The following is a 17589-nucleotide window of genomic DNA, read 5'->3' as shown; positions in this document are numbered from 1 at the left end:
ACATCAGCCTAGGACTGGTAGAAAAGCAAGTCCGTGGAGGTCTCTGGAGTCTTGGTCTTGAGTCCCAGTGGACTCTCCCCTGGTGCTCATCCCAGCACCCCACCAACCCCCAGCTGTTCCCTCTGTACTCACTGCTCTGCATCTGTGCCTGAGGGGAATCCACCCACCCAGACCTGCCCACTGGTCTGGCATGGACCAGAGGGGAGCGGTCAGTGTGGGCTGGCTGCTCTCCACACCCCTAGGGAGCAGCCGAGATTGTTAGCCTCCCAGTAATTAGCACACAGGAAGTGGCATGGACGGGGACGCCACTTGGTTGTTCTGAAAAGGATGCACCTTCCTAGCTGATGGCCTGTTGTGACAGAAATCAGGCTCCCTGACAAGAGCATTTTCAGAACTTGGAGCCCCAAGGTCCCCAAAACAATAAGGGGGTGGGGAGAGGATGAAGCTCTGTAGGACTCTCTGGACAGGCTGTCCAGCCAGGCAAGAGGGGTCCTGGCTGCACACTGTGTCACCTGTCAAGCTTTAAAACTTCCAGGCAGCTAGTCCACCCAGGCCAAGGAAACGCCACCCTTGGTCCTTGGTGGTGGTCCCAGAGCACTGATCATTATTAAAAGTGCTTCCGGTAATGCTAGTGGGTGGCCAAGGCTGAGAACCACTGCTCCAGATCAGGACTCCTCAGCCTTGAGGGGCAGTAGGAATCCTGGGGATCTGTTTAAACTGCAGGTCCTGTTCAGTGGGTCTCGGGGAACACGATTTTCTGCCCTTAAAAAAACTTGCCCATTTGCCAAATGGTCAATTTGTCTACGTAACTAGATTTCCTGTGTGGTTTGCTAAACACAATAGTAACTTATTCAAGAAAAGTTCATTCTTGCTTAAGATATTTTATCTACAGGAAGCCAATTGCATTTCATTTAATAATTTTAGACTTTATGCTAGCTTTTTAGATATTTGCATGAAAATTTACATGTAAGATCTTTCAGTTTGTCTGAATAATTGGATATTTGGCAGAATGATTCTTGATGATGGGCTGCTTTAGGAGGCCATAGAGGGGTCTCCACACAGCCTGGGGTGAAGGAGTGGGACCACAGAGGAAGGTCTCTGGTGAGCCCCCAACTCTCCCAGAACCCCTCAAACCCATCGGGCTCTGCTTCTCTTTTTACATTTGAGTGATTTGCAACTGGAAGTGTTTGAAAGCTGGATCATTTTTTATCAAAATGTTGCATTTGATATTGGAGAAACAGGAGGCTCAGTGAAGTTAAGCATCTTGCCCAAGGTTGCACAACCCAGTCAGCCCAGATGGATGCTGTAGGTCCTGCAGTGTTAACTCGGGCAGAGCCAGGACCCTGATGCCGCAGGCTCGCCTTCCTCAGGGAGGGATCACTTGGCCCACCACCCAGAATTAGCCCAGGCAGAGGCGGGTATTAATCACCTTTACATCCCCCACAACCCTAGTGGCTTGACTGTCTTCCTCTGAGGGATCCTCAGCCCGGTCTCCCTCCATGGCAGGGGCAAAAAAGGATGCTTCTTAAACTTGGACCCATCAAGGGCTTCAGAGGCAGAGAGCAGATGTCTGAGTCTGCCATTCCTCTGCTTCCTTGTTTCCAAGAGGGGATGATGTGACATCAGCCTGCAGCGGGGAACGGAGGGGTGCACAGGTGTAGTCACTAACTGCCAGGACCAAGCCCTGCCCAGGAACTCGGGGAGGTGGGATTGACTCTGCAGCCTTCTCTGCACACCGTGGGCCCTGCGCCGGCAACCAGCCCATTAGCCCAGGCACACGTTCAGAAAGTCATCTGGTCCAGGCTTCTGCCTTCAGGCAGGTAGGTATCTCATGGTCCTTGCAGAGATGAGGCAGCTGGGCCCCAGGAGGTGAACTGTATTGGAGGAGACAGGCCTGAGCCCGCCAGTTTTTGATTGGGCTGGAGAGTTGGGGTTGGGCCACTGTCTCCAGGTGTCCTTCACATCTTACCATCCCTTCCTCTGATGGGGAACAGGCGCGGCAGGGCAGGCATCAAGGGCTAAGAGTGATAATGCTGGGGATTTGGGGAATGCAGCAATTGCTGGGTTGCAGGGCTCAGGCTGGGCATTGCCCCCCACCACAGAGCCCAGCCCCCAGGAGGAGAGGCTTGTGATGATGAGACTCAGCTATGGCCCCAGCACCCTAGGGGGGCACAGGGCCAGGCGTGGCCTCAGCCTCCCAGTTTTCCTGTGGGTGGTATCTTGACATGAACCCTCAAAGTGCGTATACAGAGATCCATGGCAGATAAGTGCGTGCCACTGCTGTGCCCCCAAGAGTAGATGAAGGTGGGGACCCCCTCTGTCCTGACCACTGACCCAATCAAGTGTCCAACAGGGTGAGGTTGGAGCAGCCCATTCCCATCCCGGTGGCGTGTTCCTCCTTCATCCTCTGGGCGGGTTCAGGCCTCAACCCTCCATGAGACTCTAGCCTCCTGCTCAGGATCTGGCGATCTGGGCTCAAACCCAGCTCCAGCTTCCTAGCTGCGTCTCATTCCCCTCCCTGTGGAGCAGGGGCAGTATGAGGACCTGGCGCCTCCAGCACGCAGACGCACTGAGCTTCAGTGAGACCACCCATCCGAAAGGCTTGGGAGGGTGCCTGGTGCGCTGTTGGTCCTTGGCATTGCCTTTGGGAGCGGGAGGAGGAGGGGCTCGGAGGCAGCACCCGCCCTGGGGCGGCAGGGGAGGTGCTGGAGAGGGGAGGGTCCAGAGAGCCCAGCCTGCGGGGAGGAGGAAGCCGGGGCAGGAGGCTGGTCTCCACGGGAGGTTGTGTATACTCCACGTGACAAAGACTGAGGGCCTCTGCCGGGGTGGAGGGGCGCCCTGCAGGACGGCAGGTGGCTGGCATCACCGTTTTTCAGATCCTCCGAGCTGGGCTTTGCGCGCACGCGGCAGGGCGCGCAGCAGCAGCTTCGGCACCAGCTGGCGTTGGCGGCTGGGTGGTGTCGCGCCTCCCGCCCTCTAATTGGAAGTGGCCTGTGCCGAGGAGGAAGGCGGCGGCGGCTAGCAGCCCACCCCGGTAGTGGAAATGGTTTCTCAACCCTAATGTGAAAAACAGCTGAAAAACAGACCTCCCGTCTGACTCGGCGCCATTATCCCTAATCGCACTGATGAGGCGCCAAAGTCCCCACGGCAGCGCGAGGCCAGGGCGTCGCCAGTGCCTGCTCGCACCGCACGGGTCGCGTGCCAGCCTGTCCTGAGCCCGCGGCGCACTCACGTCCCTGCCATGTAGCTGTCGGGATGGGCCTCGCTGCGGGAGTGTGTGCTCTAGGGCGAACACGTCCATTTGGACACACAAAAGCCCCAATTTCAGAAACATTGAGCACATGCTAAAGGTGGGCATTGCGAATGAGGGTGAGCCAGGGGCAGCAGGCACCCTGCCATCCCAGCTACTCTGCAGACTGAGGCAGGAGGGCCGCACCTTCTAGGCCAGCCTGGGCAACTTAACAAGACCTTGTCTCAAAATAAAATATAAGAAGGGCTGGGGGTGTAGCTCAGTGGTAAAGTGCCCCTGATTCGGTCCCCAGTAAAACGCACACACACACGAAAATGTAGCTATGTAGGAATGGATGTCTGCCAAATACTATTAGGTGGGGAAAAACCAGTTTATAATATAAAATGATGCATAGAGTGTGATTTAATCAGATCAGGCTGATATCACAGAATCCTGCAGACTGGAGGCTTAAACAGCAGGCGTTTGTTTTCTCACAGTTCTGGAGGCTGGACATCCAGCATCAAAGTGCTGGGGCTGGTTCTGGTGAGACCTCCCTCCTAACTTGCAGAAGCCACTTTCTGCTGCGCCCTGTTGGCCTTTTCCCTGTGTACAGGGGACTGAAACCTCTGGTATCGCCGCTCTTCTCATGAAGACACCAGCCGGACCTCCAGGTGAGGGTATCAGGAAGCGAGGCTTCGTCAAGGGACTAGCTCATGGCCGTGAAGCCCTCCTGGACGGGATTACTGCCCTTACACAAGGGGCCCCAGACAGCTGTCTTGTCTCCTCCACCATGAGGGGACCAGGAAGCAGGCTCTTACAGACACCGGAACTGGGGTGATCTTGGGCTTCCTCGTCTCTGGGACTGAGAAACACATTTCTGTTGTCAGTAAGCCACACAGTCTCTGGTATTTTGTTATAACCTCTCAACATAGTAGGTTAGCACATAGCACACCCACTATGTGCTGGACACTGTTGTGGACACAGGGATCATCTCACATTCCAGTGGGCAAGGAGGCCGGAAAGCAAGTCATTTATTGTATAATGCAGCGTAGAGACACATTCTGCAGAGGGGTGTTGAGGGACTTCTTGGTCTGTAGGGTTGCCGGCAACAGACCAGGTGGCTTCAGCAGTAAACATTAGCACAATTTGGGAGGCTGGAAATCCAAGATGGAGGATTCTGGTGTGAGCCGTCTTCCAGACTTGCAGACTCTTCCTCTGGCTGTGTGGTCACGTGGCCTTCCCTGCTGTGTGTACGTGTGTGTGTGGGGGGGGCACCTGCACTCTGAGAGAGACATTTCGAGCTCTCTGTGTGCCTTCTTATGAGGACACTTTTCCTATTGCACCAGGGTCCCACCTTTAGGCCTCATTTGCTTTACTTCCTTGGAGGACTCCATTCTGAATACAGCCGTATTAGAGGTTAGATTTTCCACATATGAATTTACCCATAACAAGCAATTTCTGCACCATGACCTGATCCTTCATTGATAAGCTGGGTCATTTGGGTAAAGTGATGTGACTTCTTCGAGGTCTTCTGTTTCCCCTTCTGTACCCTGGGAGGAGATCATGCCACCCTCTGGGGCAGTTATAAAGGTGAGAAGGATGAAGAAATAGCCTCATAAGTTGTCAGGTGCCCTGCAAAGAGTGACCCCATAGGAGAAAGGAGAGTTGGGACAATACTATGGAACTGTCAAATGCTTCAGGCCACCTCTAGTCTGGAGGGGGAGCTTCCAGACGGGCTCAGGGCTTGAGGTTTCAGGCCCAGCATTGACCCAGAGGCGAGGTGGTCCCATCAGTCAGGGGAGTGGGTGTGAGGAGGATGAGAGGTTGCTATGGTGAGCAGGTACCAGAGCTGGGAAGCTCCAACCTATCCCAGCGGGGCAAGTCAGCTCAGTTTCCTCCAAGTTTGTGAATTATCAGGATGAGAGGGACATCAGACTTATTCTGCCAGATGATAATTAAAGAATTTAAAATGTTAACAAACCAAATGAAACAGGCCTGACGTGGCCCACAGCCCAACAGCTGTGGACCTAGGCTGTCAGGGTGGCTGGTGGGATGGGCAGGCTGCAGCCTGGGAAGGATGAAGGAGCAGGAGAGCAGAGGGGTGGGATGGACTGCGCACTCCTGACACCCAGTAAGTGGAGCCCTGAGATGCTGCCCAGCGTCCTCCGATGCACAGGCCAGCCCCAGAGAGGGAGCCACCAATGCAGATGTCCCTAGTGCCTAGGGTGGGGACCTCTGCTCTGTGCCAGGCTGGGTGACTCCTGCCTGTGTGAGTTTGTCCAGGTCCTTACAGAATGTCTGAGCATGCACCCATGCACTCCCAACCCACAGCAATTCAGTAGGAGATTGTCACTTAATGTGTAGCGGGTGCCACCTCTTCAACAGAAACACATTCGGGCCAGTTCCAGGCTGCCTCCTCCTGTTCCCAAGGTAATTCTCAAATCAGAGATGTTTTTACAAGTACTGCCCCTCTCTGCCCGCCCTCCCTGCTTGTTCCAGTCTCTCTGGGAGAAAAGTGCAGCCTAAATATTAGTTATTATCATGATGACAAGGGTACTGGGGGATTGTATCTAAAATGTTTTATTCTGAGTATGATCAATCGGGCTCTTTAGGAAACAAACAAGCTCATTTCATTTTCGCTGAAAGCTCCCTCATTTAGAACCCAATTTTCTGTCCCCATAACCCCCGCAATCGCCTGAGGGAGGCTTCTCTCCCTGTGAAGGGCGGGTTCCAGGACAGTGTCCAGGACTCAGAGTCCTTGACTGCACGCAGTGCACCTTCCCCAGGAACCAGCACTCTTGGGAGCGGGTCTGCCATTTATTATCTGATTAGTCTCTTCAAGGGCATCTTAATTTGTCCTTCCCAGACACGTTTCCATTCAGACAGTTTGAGAAATTATGTCTCTGGGCCTGCTATAATAAGAAAATTATTCCAGCAGTGTCCCATGGCACAGTGGCAAGTCTTGAGCTTGGTCACGGCCTTGATTTCCATCTGGGGTGAAAAAACACAGACATTTCGAGAAGCCGCAGCTTTCAGATAGCCAGTGTACACAGGCAAGACTCAGGCAGGGCCTTCACTCTGGCAGTGATGTTTATTTCCTTGGCTCTACTCATGGGCTGTGGAGACTTGGGAATGGTAAATGGGATGAGTTTTGGGGCCTCCCAAAAATGGAACTGGAATCTCAGTTGTGCACTAAGTGTGTGGTCCTAGGAAAATTATTTACTGTCTCTCTGACTCGATTTCCTTATCTGTAAAATGGCTGTGATTATAACCATCCTATATGTTTGGCAGGTATTGACTGTTCAACATATTTTCCTCCTCTTTTGGTAACAGTTCCTTAATTACCTTTTGGGAAATCACCTTCTTCACTGTGTACAACCTGAGGGGTAGAAATCAAGGTGTCCAGCCCTCAGGTGCTAAGATGGGCACATAACCAAACTGGGCCCATTAGAGTGATTCCAGGGACACTTGTAGGATGATCGGGTCTCCTCGTTCTGGCAGCCACCCCCTGAGGAGACTCTAGAGAGGCTGTTCTTTAGAGCCTGGTATCTGCCCGGGTTCCTGGTCCTCCTCTGAGCCCATTTCTCCAGCCAGCTTGTCACTGCCATGAGCTACCCAGGCTCCTTTGGCTAGACTCCTCTTGCTTGGATGTTTCTCTTGTTTGCAAGCAAAGAGTCCTAAGTCACCCACAGGCTTGTTGGGGGTCAGGAGAGTGAGGACCTCTCTCTTGGGTAAGACCCTGACTTGGAGCCCAGGATGTGTGGGAACACAGGCAACAGGTCCCCTCCATCTCTGCCCAGAGAGCAGCGTTCATGAATGTGGACAAGCAACCAAAGGGAGGTGGGCATTCCCTGGGGAGCTGAGGCCCTGCCCACTGTAGGGACTGTCCACCTCCCACCTGGGTTAACCTCTTCTCTCAGGAGACTACAACTGCCTTTTTCTATGGATCTATTTTCACTTCCTTCTGAGTTTGCAGGGTGAGGGGAAAGCTCAGGGGACCACTGATACTGAAGGTATCCCTCCCTTCTGCTCCGGAGGGGTAGCCGGGCTCTAGGGACCAGGGGTGTCCGTCCACCTGCCCCAGCTGTCAGGCCTGCCCACCTGCTCTCCTCCTGCAGAGCCGTGATGATTTAAAATTGCTTCTCTGTCTATGGAATGAGCCGCCCGAAGCCCCATAAATTTGTCAGACCTCAGGAGAGCAGGGTTCGCTGGGCCAGGCCCCACTGAACAGCAAATGCAAACGTGTCAGCAAGAAACTAATGGTCATTGAGTTGCATTAAATGTGCAAATCACTTTAGAAGCACTCATCCTCTTTCCTTAAAAAAAAAAAAAAGAAACTTCATGAGACATCAAATTGCATAGAAAAGCACACAGAGGATATAACCAACAATCATCGTTGTTACTTAAATTAATAGCTGCTAACATCTTGTTCCTGTTTTCTTCTACACATTTAGAAAACCATTATCAATGGGGACAAAGTCCTTTTAGACGGTCTTGTCCAGTTCCGTTTGCTCCCTCATGCCCCTGAGTGAGGTAACCTCGAGCAGGAGGTTGCCATGGACACGTGCAGTCTGCATTGAGCACCCAAACACACGCACACACACACGCACACGTGTGCACGGTGTACACTTGGAGGATTCACATCGGTGCACATGCTTTAAAAATGGCACAATTGGTATCGTTCTCTCTGTATCATCTGTTTTCTTGCTTTTCTCATCCAGTCTTGGATTTTGAAATCTATGTTGACACACAGGCTGGAGTGACACACACATGTGGGTTGAGCATCCCTAAGCCAAATACTCAAAATGCTTCAAAGCTGAAAGATTTTGAGCACCAAGGTGAAAATTCCATATCTGACCTCATGTGATAGGTCGTAGTCAAAATAGAGACATACAACATGGCTTATTCAGCATCCCGAGGCGGGAACAAATATTATTATTATTATTACTGGGGATTGAACCCAGGGACACTTAACCACTGAGTCACATCCCCAGCCCTTTTTATGTGTTTATTTTGAGACAGGGTCTCACAAAGTTGCTTAGGGCCTTGCTAAATTGCTGAGGCTGGCTCTGAACTTGCAGTCCTCCTGCCTCAGCCTCCTGAGTCACTGGGATTACAGGCATGTGCTACTGTATCCATTTTCATGCACAAAATTATTTAAATATTGTACAAGATGACTTTCAAGCTATGTGAAATAAGGTTGTAAATGAAACATGTGAATTTTGTGTTTAGAGCTGAGTTTAGACCCATGCTCACAGTATCTCTTTTTTCCTTTCTTTCTTTTTTTTTTTTTTTGCGATACTGGGGATTGAACTCAGGGCCTTGTGCTTGCGAGACAATATCTCTTTATATATACATATACGAAAATCCCCAAATCTGAAAAAATCCAATTCTCAAACTCTCCTGGTCCCAAGCATTTTGGATAAAGGCCAGCCTGTGCTTTCTCTGGACTTGTCTAGTGTTCCCGCCGTGAAGGCTCTGCTTTGGCGGACTCATGTGGGATGGCAGCTTCCCCTAATTCTGTGAGGCTGTGTCTGCACCTGTCCCCCTGAGTCCACTGGACTGTTAGCTTTCCATCACGGGAGCAGAATACCTGAGATACGGCTTATTTTGGCCTACTGTTCTAGAGGTTCAGCTCATGGTCACTTGGCCACATTATTTGGCCTGCAGTGGGGACAGTGCACTGTGGCAGACTTTACCCCACGGTGCCTGGGAAGCAAAGAGAGAGATGGGAAAGGGCCGGCTCCCAGGGACCCAGATTCCTTCCACTAGGCCCTGCCTCTCAAAGGTGCCACCACCTTCCTGTCGTGCCACTGACTGGGGACAAACTTTGAGCACATGGATCTTTGAGAGGAAGAATCACACTACAGCATGAACCCTGCCCAATGGCTGCCCCGTTCTCCTCCCTCCCTCCCTCCAGCTCTCCCTGCTGCTCTTCGCCCGACCAGCCTCAGCTCCTCTGAAGAGGGGCCTCACTCCCACCATCCTGGGTCTCCTCCCCTCGTGCTCAGTCTGGTCTTTCCTGCCTCCTGTCTCAGCCTCTGTCCCTCTTGAGATGCTCCCCAAAGGCGCTGCCCCAGTCTCCCTGGTCTTTGTTATACGAGGAGCCTCATGTTGACTGTGCGGCAGATGTGGTGGAGATGGGTCTCATCTGGCCAGAGTGCTCTTCTTGAGGCATTTTGAACCAGAGCCCCCGCCCCCGTACCACCCCATTGTCTGACAGCAGTCACGTTGACACCTGCTTGGCAGGTATGTAGTGGAGACGCAGGTTGGCTTACTCCACATCTGTCCCAACCTCCTTATTCAATCTCTTCCTCTCCGGAAGTGGCTGAAGAGCTGAGATTTCCCAAGCCCCACAGGCATACCTCTGGGTGAGATTCAGTCACAGATTCACAAGAGAGTGAAATAGTGTCACAACACTGGCCTTCTTTAGTGGATTCCAGCAGACGCCCTGCGGGTCTGGAGTCAACAGCCCTTGGCGCTGCTTCCTGACCCCTGGCCACCAGAGACGCAGACCTGGAGCCCTCAGCTGCTTCCTGCCTCCCCAGCTTCTAGATTATGGCAGAATGGGCAACTCCCCTCCCTTGGTGGTCCAGTTCTGTGGGTGTCTTTGGAATCTCCTCTCCGCCTAGAGATTATTTATTCCTCTGTCCCTTCTGATGACTCTGTGAACACCTGTCTTAAACCTACTGCTGCTTAAACCAGCCAGGGTACTTGCTGCTCTCCACAAGGGCGCCCAGGCTGATGGAGTCCCTGAATGAGGGGAGTCTTTGACTTCTGATTTATTTCCTCTCTTCCTTTCTCTGGGAGCACGCTGACTGCAATTTCATTCCATCATTTATTGCACCATCCAAAAATAAGTATGAAGCACCTACTGGGCGGGACATGAAGTATACCGTGTGAAATGAGTCGCTCCAACCAGGGCTGGGGTGTAACTCAGTGGAAGAGCATTTGCCTGGCCTGCCTGAGGCCCTGATTTCCATCCGCATTTTGTCAACTCACATCCCCTTGGTCCCTCTGTAATTCTGGTGTCATAGCCTTGGTAAGTAGGTGGTTGAGACAAGCCCAGAGGAAGGAGGACATTACCCGAGAGGGTCACTCGTGACTTCCGAGGGCAGCATGAGCATCTGCCTCACCAGTGCCATCATCCAGTATCCCTGGGATCTGGGCCTCAGAGGGCTGATGAACTGTTGCTTCCTCCCAAGACAAAGTGTCTCATCAGCCCAGGGGACAGAAATGGCAGCTGCTTTCCCAGCAGCAGAGCCAGAGTCACATCTGGAGGGTTGTAACCAAATGGACCATTTGTTTTTGCACAAAAGGATGCTCTAAACATCAAGATCAGTCCTGCCGGAAGCAGGAGTGAGAACAAATATCTTTGACTATCAATGAGTCAGGACAAACAAGCTTCCTTTTCTTTGTCTCTTTGGAATCATAAAGAAGCTTATGAATTATTTAACCTAGACTTCAAAATAAGGAATATTGCTGGAGATAGAGGGACCCTTCATAAGGATTTTTTTTAAAAGCCAATCCATCAGGAGACATGATATTTGTAACTGTGCACGCACCTAGTAGCAGAGCTCCAACAAATAAGAAACCAAAAAATGACAGCATTACAGGGACTAATCTACTCTCCTAGGAAGTCACTTGTAGCAATTGATAGAGCAGAGGATCTTTGGTAGACAAAGGCGGTGGGAAGATGTGAACGTGCTAGCAACCAACTTGAACCAGTTGGCATCAGGGAGCCCGGTTAAAATCATATGAAGTACATTCCCTAATCCAAATGGAATTACACTTGAAACAAGAAACAAGATATCCCGAAAATCTCCAAATATTTGGAAATGAAGTAACACGGTTTTCAATAATCCATCAGTTGGAGACGAAATCACAGAGGAATCAGAAAGTACCCCAAATGGGTGATAACGGTGGCCCTCTCAGGAGGGATGTGGCTGCCCATCCCCGCCTGCCCAGGGCCATGCCCATCTTGTTGCTGGAAGTCCCTTGTCTTCAGAAACCCCTCACTGTGAGCAAAGCAAGGTTGGTGGGTCGCGCCATGAAACGCTCCAGTTTGGTCTGCAGTGTGAGTCGTGTGGTTACCTTGGGTACAGGGCTTCTCTCCTTTATGTGGGAGGCTGGTGGCATAATGAAAAGATTCGGTTCCAATTGGAGCTCCACGTGTATTAACTGTGTGTCCCTGGGCACAGTAATTCGTCGCCCTGGGTCCCAATTAAGTAATATACCAAATAAGAGTTCATATTATCTATTTTTAAAAGATTTTTTTTAAATGAGAAATAAATGATGTGAACATAGTGCCTGGCTTGTAAAAAACATGTTCAGCTACAAGACAGGAACGTACCTTGGAAATGGGATAATGGCTGATGTCACGGAGCATTTGCGATGAGGTTTTCCACCACACCGGCTGCTTTTGAAGCATCTTGTGAAGAAAGTTAGACCCAGAGAAAGGCAGTGGTTTTCCTGTGGTCACACAGCAAGTCAGAAGTAGATGCGGCAACCACTTTCAGTTCTCTTTGGCTCAGGGATCCTTGGATAGTGTCTTGGAGAGGGGTTTCCTAGTTTCAGGGGGCATCAGAAAATGGAGGGCCCAGGAGGTTGGGCAAACCCCAGCAGCCCTGGCATGGACCCCCGACTTTCCCAAGCTGCCCCCACTCTATTTTTGAGGTGACCGTGGGAACAGGCTGGTGTGAGCAGTCTCCCCGACGTGCCTTGCCAAAGCCTGGGAGGCCCCGGTGTGGGAGGGCTGGCTTCTTCTGCAGTGAAGGTGGGCGCAGGGCGGCACTGACCTCTTGCTGGTGATGTCCCTGTTCTGTCCCTCTCTGCCACAACCTGTTTTCTCAACGTGAATGAGGATAGTGGTTGAGGGACAGCGTATCCACATTAGTGACTTGACTGACCAAGTCAGAAGCAAGGCAGTGGTCCAGCTAGCACTGAGGAGAGAACGAATCGGAGGAGGAGAGGAACCGAAAATGAGGGGAGACAGCAGGACATGAGAACTGGGTATTAGACTCAAGACGCATCGGAATTGATGCCTTTGTATTTCTGGGATTTCTGGAGTGGGAGTCACTGAGAAAACTCCGGCAGTGAAGAACCAACCGTGGACCTGCCAGCTCTTGAGGTGGTCATGTAGGACAAGACCAAACTGAAAGCGACATCCACAGCTTTGTCGCCTTACTGTTCTATGTAAGTGAGAAACCCCCAGGAGAAAGGTACCAGCTGCCCACAGACTGGCACTGGGCGAGGGTGGCATGCAGGGCAGATGGGGGATCTGACTTTGGCTGAGGAGCCCTGTTTCTATGGGGCAGAGAGGAGAGGGCTGGGGCTGGGGTGGAAGCACTGAGTCAGAGTGGGGAAATGTCTTGACCAAGATCTGCTGAGAAGGAGGCCTCTGAGCCATGGGGCATCATGCTGTGAACCTGCATGTGTTCATCCACACCAGATTTTTAGATATTTGCACCAAAACTTCCTGTGATTGTGAGGCTAAATTTTTATTTAATTTTTTTAGTGTGGCTATCAAAACTCCTAAGAATGATATAAAAAAGATAGTAATTATTTATAATGGTACTGGGAAATAAGTAAATGTAAGATGACTATAGAATTGAGACCAAAATGTCAAAATTGGATGTGTCTTTGCTTTTTGTGGGTTGATTCTTGAGGAACGTGGCGTGGTCAGTATGGTGGAAAATATAAGCTGGTGGTTCTATGCACACTTTCTAGGTGGAGGACTCAAGCGTTTTTTACCTGGACGTGTATAATTTGGGATTGACGAATTGATATGACAAATTTACCAAGTGGCCTTGGCTTAGTACAGTAGAATTTTATTTCTTGATCATGCCACAGGCCAATGTGGGTCACTAGTGGTCATGGGGAGGGGGTGGGCAGGGCTTAGTTGGCTCTCTACTGTTACTCAGGGACCCAGGCTGTGGTCCAAGGTGTGGGATTTTCATCTTGTATGGTCTTGTCCTCTGCACCCTGCCAGCAGATAGCAAAAGAGAGATCATAAAGATGTACATCAGGGGCAGACCTAGACGCGTGTTTAACTGTTCCGCTCCTATTCCAATTATCAACGCCTGGTCACGGATCTCGCCAGACTGCACAAAGGGCTGGGAAATGTGGTCCCATGTGTGCAGGAGAAAAAGGAGACAGAGTCTGGGTCCAGGGCCATCTCGGCCATGGCACTTCTCTTGCATACCTGTGGATATTACTTTGGTTCTCTTTTTTGGATAGATTTGGTGGATTTAAGGAAGGACAGGCCAGGAACACGAAGGTGGTGTATGTATTTCATGCTCCCTGGGGAAACGATCTCAGAACGGGGATGGGAAAGAATGACCAGCCAATGCAAACAGCAGATTTAAAGGAGAAGAGAAAATGTTCAAATGCGGAGCCAAGCTGGGAAGTTAGAGAGTTTTAAGCAAAACTTCAAGAGCTGATAATCACCTAAGCTCTCTCCCATTCAAGTGCCCTGGGCTATGTACCTAGGGCCTTTGGTGTTTCCCTGGGGGGAGATTTGGGCTTCTCTGTGCAGACAGGTGGTCCTTGAAGGATCCCCCTGGGCGAGTAACGGCTGCTTCTACACACGCTGAAGTCAATCCCAGCAAGCTGAGCCACGAGTCCCCAGCAGGAAAGGAAGTGGAAATGTGTGACCCCTGAGAACAGTATCTCAACACAGGTTCTGCTCGGTAACCTAGGAGATTAGTGGACGGTACTTGCGGGGTGGGCGGGTTGTTTTCAACCGATGCTGCACCTGTGGGCAGACAACAGGTAAAGGGAGGAGGGTTGTGGAGTAACATGCCTGGGGCTCAGGTGAGCTCAGGTGGGCAGTACTGGTGTCAAGCATGGGATGTCGGCAGGTCACAGGGGTCCCACCATCATCCGGGATGCTGTGGGGGAGCTGGGCCAGAAGCAGGAGTGGGGCTGGATCCCACTCGTTCTGCACATGGTGGTAAAGAAAGCAAGGTCATTTCCCATTTCCCTGCAGGGAAACGAAAGCTCATCTGGCTTCTCAGTGGGGACTTGAAGCCACAGTTCTGGGAAGAGCTCGGATACTCATGGAAGGCCCACCGGCTTCTCCCAAGGTGCCCCATGGAAGCCCTGCTTATCACCAACCCTGTTGGAGAGCACATGCCCCATCCTGCACTCTCCCTGGGGGAATCCCAGGGTGACCCCCGGGTAGGTCACGAGGGATGAGTGTCTGAGATGCTTCTCCTGGGAGAGTTCTGTCCAGGGTGCCACTAGTCACAGAGAGTTCTGAAGCAGCTCTGAGGACAGGAGCCCTCAAGCACCACACTCTTCACATCCAGAAGGCTGGAAAATGCAGTGGGACAAAGGAACTTGCTTTCTCATCTGGAAAGCAGCTACCGTTACGATGGACAACACAGCACTTAAAAACCCACTGTGACAAATGGCAGAGGTTATGAGCTATGTGGAACAAAGGGACAAAGGAGCAAGCCAAAGCCCTCTTCCTGCAGTGGCGGAAAGGAAAGAAGCTTCTGCATCATAGCAATTGGAGAGAGAGGCGCGGCCCTTCAGAAGGACTCAGGGTTGATTATATAGCATAACAAAGAAAATCACATTTGCAGAGATACCCGTTTCATTGGTGTTATATTTCAGTGCAGAGCAATATGAGGGAAGAATGCCACCAAAGGGGTAGGTGGGGAACTCATCACATCCGACCCCTTTTCTAGACAGGCACAAGGCGTAGACTGCCTCTCGAGAGAACTGCAGGAGAGGTGGGCAGAGGGACTTTTGTCAGAGGGCACCTTAGTCTCAGGCTTAGGAGGAGGAGAAGTGCATTGAATTTTGCCAGAGACCCAGGAGCTAAATGAGCAAATTCAGGAGAAAAATATTGACCAAGAGACCTTGAGGGGCAGAGAGAAGGAATTCAGAGGAAGTGGGGGAAGCCAGAGGAAGCTGGGCTCTGTGTGGTTTGGATATGAGGTGTCCCCTGAAAACTTCATGTTAGGAAATGTAAGAATGTACAAAGGTGAAATGATTGGTCTATGACAGCTGTAACTGAATCAGTGGATTAATCCATTTGGTGGATTAATAATTGAATGGACTGCTGGGTGGTCATTGTAGGCAGGTGGGCATGGCTGGAGGAAGTAGGTCGCTGGGGCGTGCCCTGTGCTGTTATATTTTGTCTTTGGCTCCTCGCTGTTTCTGTTTTCCGGCTGCCATGAGCTGACGGCTCCCCTTCACCATGACCTTCCACCTGTTGCTCTGCCTCACCTTACACCCACTGCAAGGAGGGCGGCTGACCACAGACCCAGACCTCTGGAACTGTGAACCTCCATCCTCGTCCTTCCTCAGCTGTTCTTGTGCTCACAACAATGAAAAGTCGGCCACCACTGCTGGACGGAGGCAAAGGTTGATTCTGCTGGTGGACAAGGACATGGCATCCATCAGGCCAAGTCCAGAGTTACCAGGTTGGCTGCCACTCTCCTGGCAACAGGTCCCTGTTTTCCCATGGTGGCAATGAAATGAAGATAAACCAAGAAAGCAAATTCTAATCAGGGGCAGGACCCCTTGTGATGTGGGTACTTCTGCTTTGGGGGCACTCCCTGGTGACAGGAATTTGGGATGGTTCTTGCTATAGACAAATAATGTGTCCAGACAAGGATCAATAAGTTTTGTGCCCCCCCAGAATAGAGAGAGTCCTGTCCTGGGAGCTGCAGGCCTGGGCTTCTCCTGTTGACTGATAGAGGTCTTGCAGTGCACACGCAGGAGTCTGGCTGTGCCTGAGACCACGTGTGCCTGGGAGGGGTCCAGCATCGCCACCAGGCAGGGCAGAGGTAGGTGTGTGCGCTGGACAGCAAATAGAATGATCCAGAGCTGTTGCTTTCCTTGCCCTTTGGTCCTGCCCCCGACTCCCAGAAGTTTGACCCAGGCAGAGGTGGGAAGGCTTGGGAGCAGGGGATGCAGGGAGTTGGCAGGACTCTCTTGCCACCTTCCCCACTGGTTTGAGCCTCCTGTCCTCTCTGTGGACCTCTGCCACAGCCTCCCACTGGGTGCCCAGCGCCTGCCTCTCCACGCTTCCCTTCGCCCTCCACACCAGTATTTGAGCCACACCAGTGGGTCCTGGTTCTTAGAGAATGAAACTCCAACTCCCTAGCCCAGTTACAGGTTCCTACCAGACCTGGGCCCGCCTCTCCAGCCACTGTCACCGTCACCTCACTGCCAACTCTGCTCAGCCTCCTGCCCCCCGGCACTTCTGACCTAGGCTGCTCAGATCTTGTGTCAGATTCACTCCAAAGTCGACCTGATCCATCCCCTCAGGCTGGGATGGACTACCTCTTCCTGAGGACACATCAGGGATGCCCCTGGGCTGCAGGAAGTGCAGGATCCAGGTGCTTGGACACTGTTGAGCCTCTCTTTACACCTGCTAATAAAGCAAAATGAAACAAAACTGGGCAGTTTTCATTTACTGGGTTTCCTTTGTCTTGAATAGAATGATCTAAGGAATATTCCACCAACCTTTGCCCTGGCTCCTTGTTGCCAAAGGCAGAGGCAGAGGGGGAGTCGCAGGGGAAAAGAAGGGATAAGTAGGAACCGTGCCTGGCTGCGTACGAATGTGTCCCTGGGACAAGAGCCTCCAGCCCGTCTATTCACTGGATATCATTAATTCATTCAGAATGTGTTCAAGAAGAAATATTCATAAAGAACGTTCCTGGCTATAATCTTCTTATGAATAAATAATATGTTAATAAGGAATATATTTGTAGGAATCCTCATATTCAAGATAATCTTATTAATATATTTTTCCTGGGCCCCTGAGTGTTTCTCCCCCTCTGATTCAAAGTCTAATTAACTGCTCTTCTATCGTTTTTTAAAATCCTAAATAGCCTTAGGACTTCAGTGTTTCCTCCTGGATGTAGCTTCCAGCCTGTCCATCAGTTTGCATGTCTTCTTGTCATTTAGAGATGTCTTTGCTCACAGCGTGCTTCCAGACTGGGTCTAGGTCCAGCTGGGTCCTATGTAAATAAGTGGAATGATGGGACAGTCATCTTAACCTCATGCCCTTCTTCTCTGTTAGCCATTATGGTAATCATTATTATCCACATTGTCTAAGTATGCATTTATTTTCTTATTATCCCTCACAGTGAGTTCTTGCTGTGCTTGCTGCCAGATACAAACTCCTCACATCTTACACATATAACTTGCTACTAGCCTGGGAAAAATATTCTGTGGACATATCAAGGAAGCTGGGCTTCAGGAAGAACAGGACTTGGGACCCTTAAAAAATAAAAATGAGACTCCATCTTAGTCTAAGCCCTTACTTATGAGTAGAAAGTCTCTTGGACAGTTTTCTGTTTCTATAATGGAATGCTTGAGGTCTGGATAATTTATAA

Source organism: Sciurus carolinensis, chromosome 5, assembly GCF_902686445.1.
Source record: "Sciurus carolinensis chromosome 5, mSciCar1.2, whole genome shotgun sequence".
In the NCBI taxonomy this organism is placed as follows: domain Eukaryota; kingdom Metazoa; phylum Chordata; class Mammalia; order Rodentia; family Sciuridae; genus Sciurus; species Sciurus carolinensis.
The sequence above is the reverse complement of the archived record's forward strand: the minus strand, read 5'-3'. Positions refer to the sequence as shown.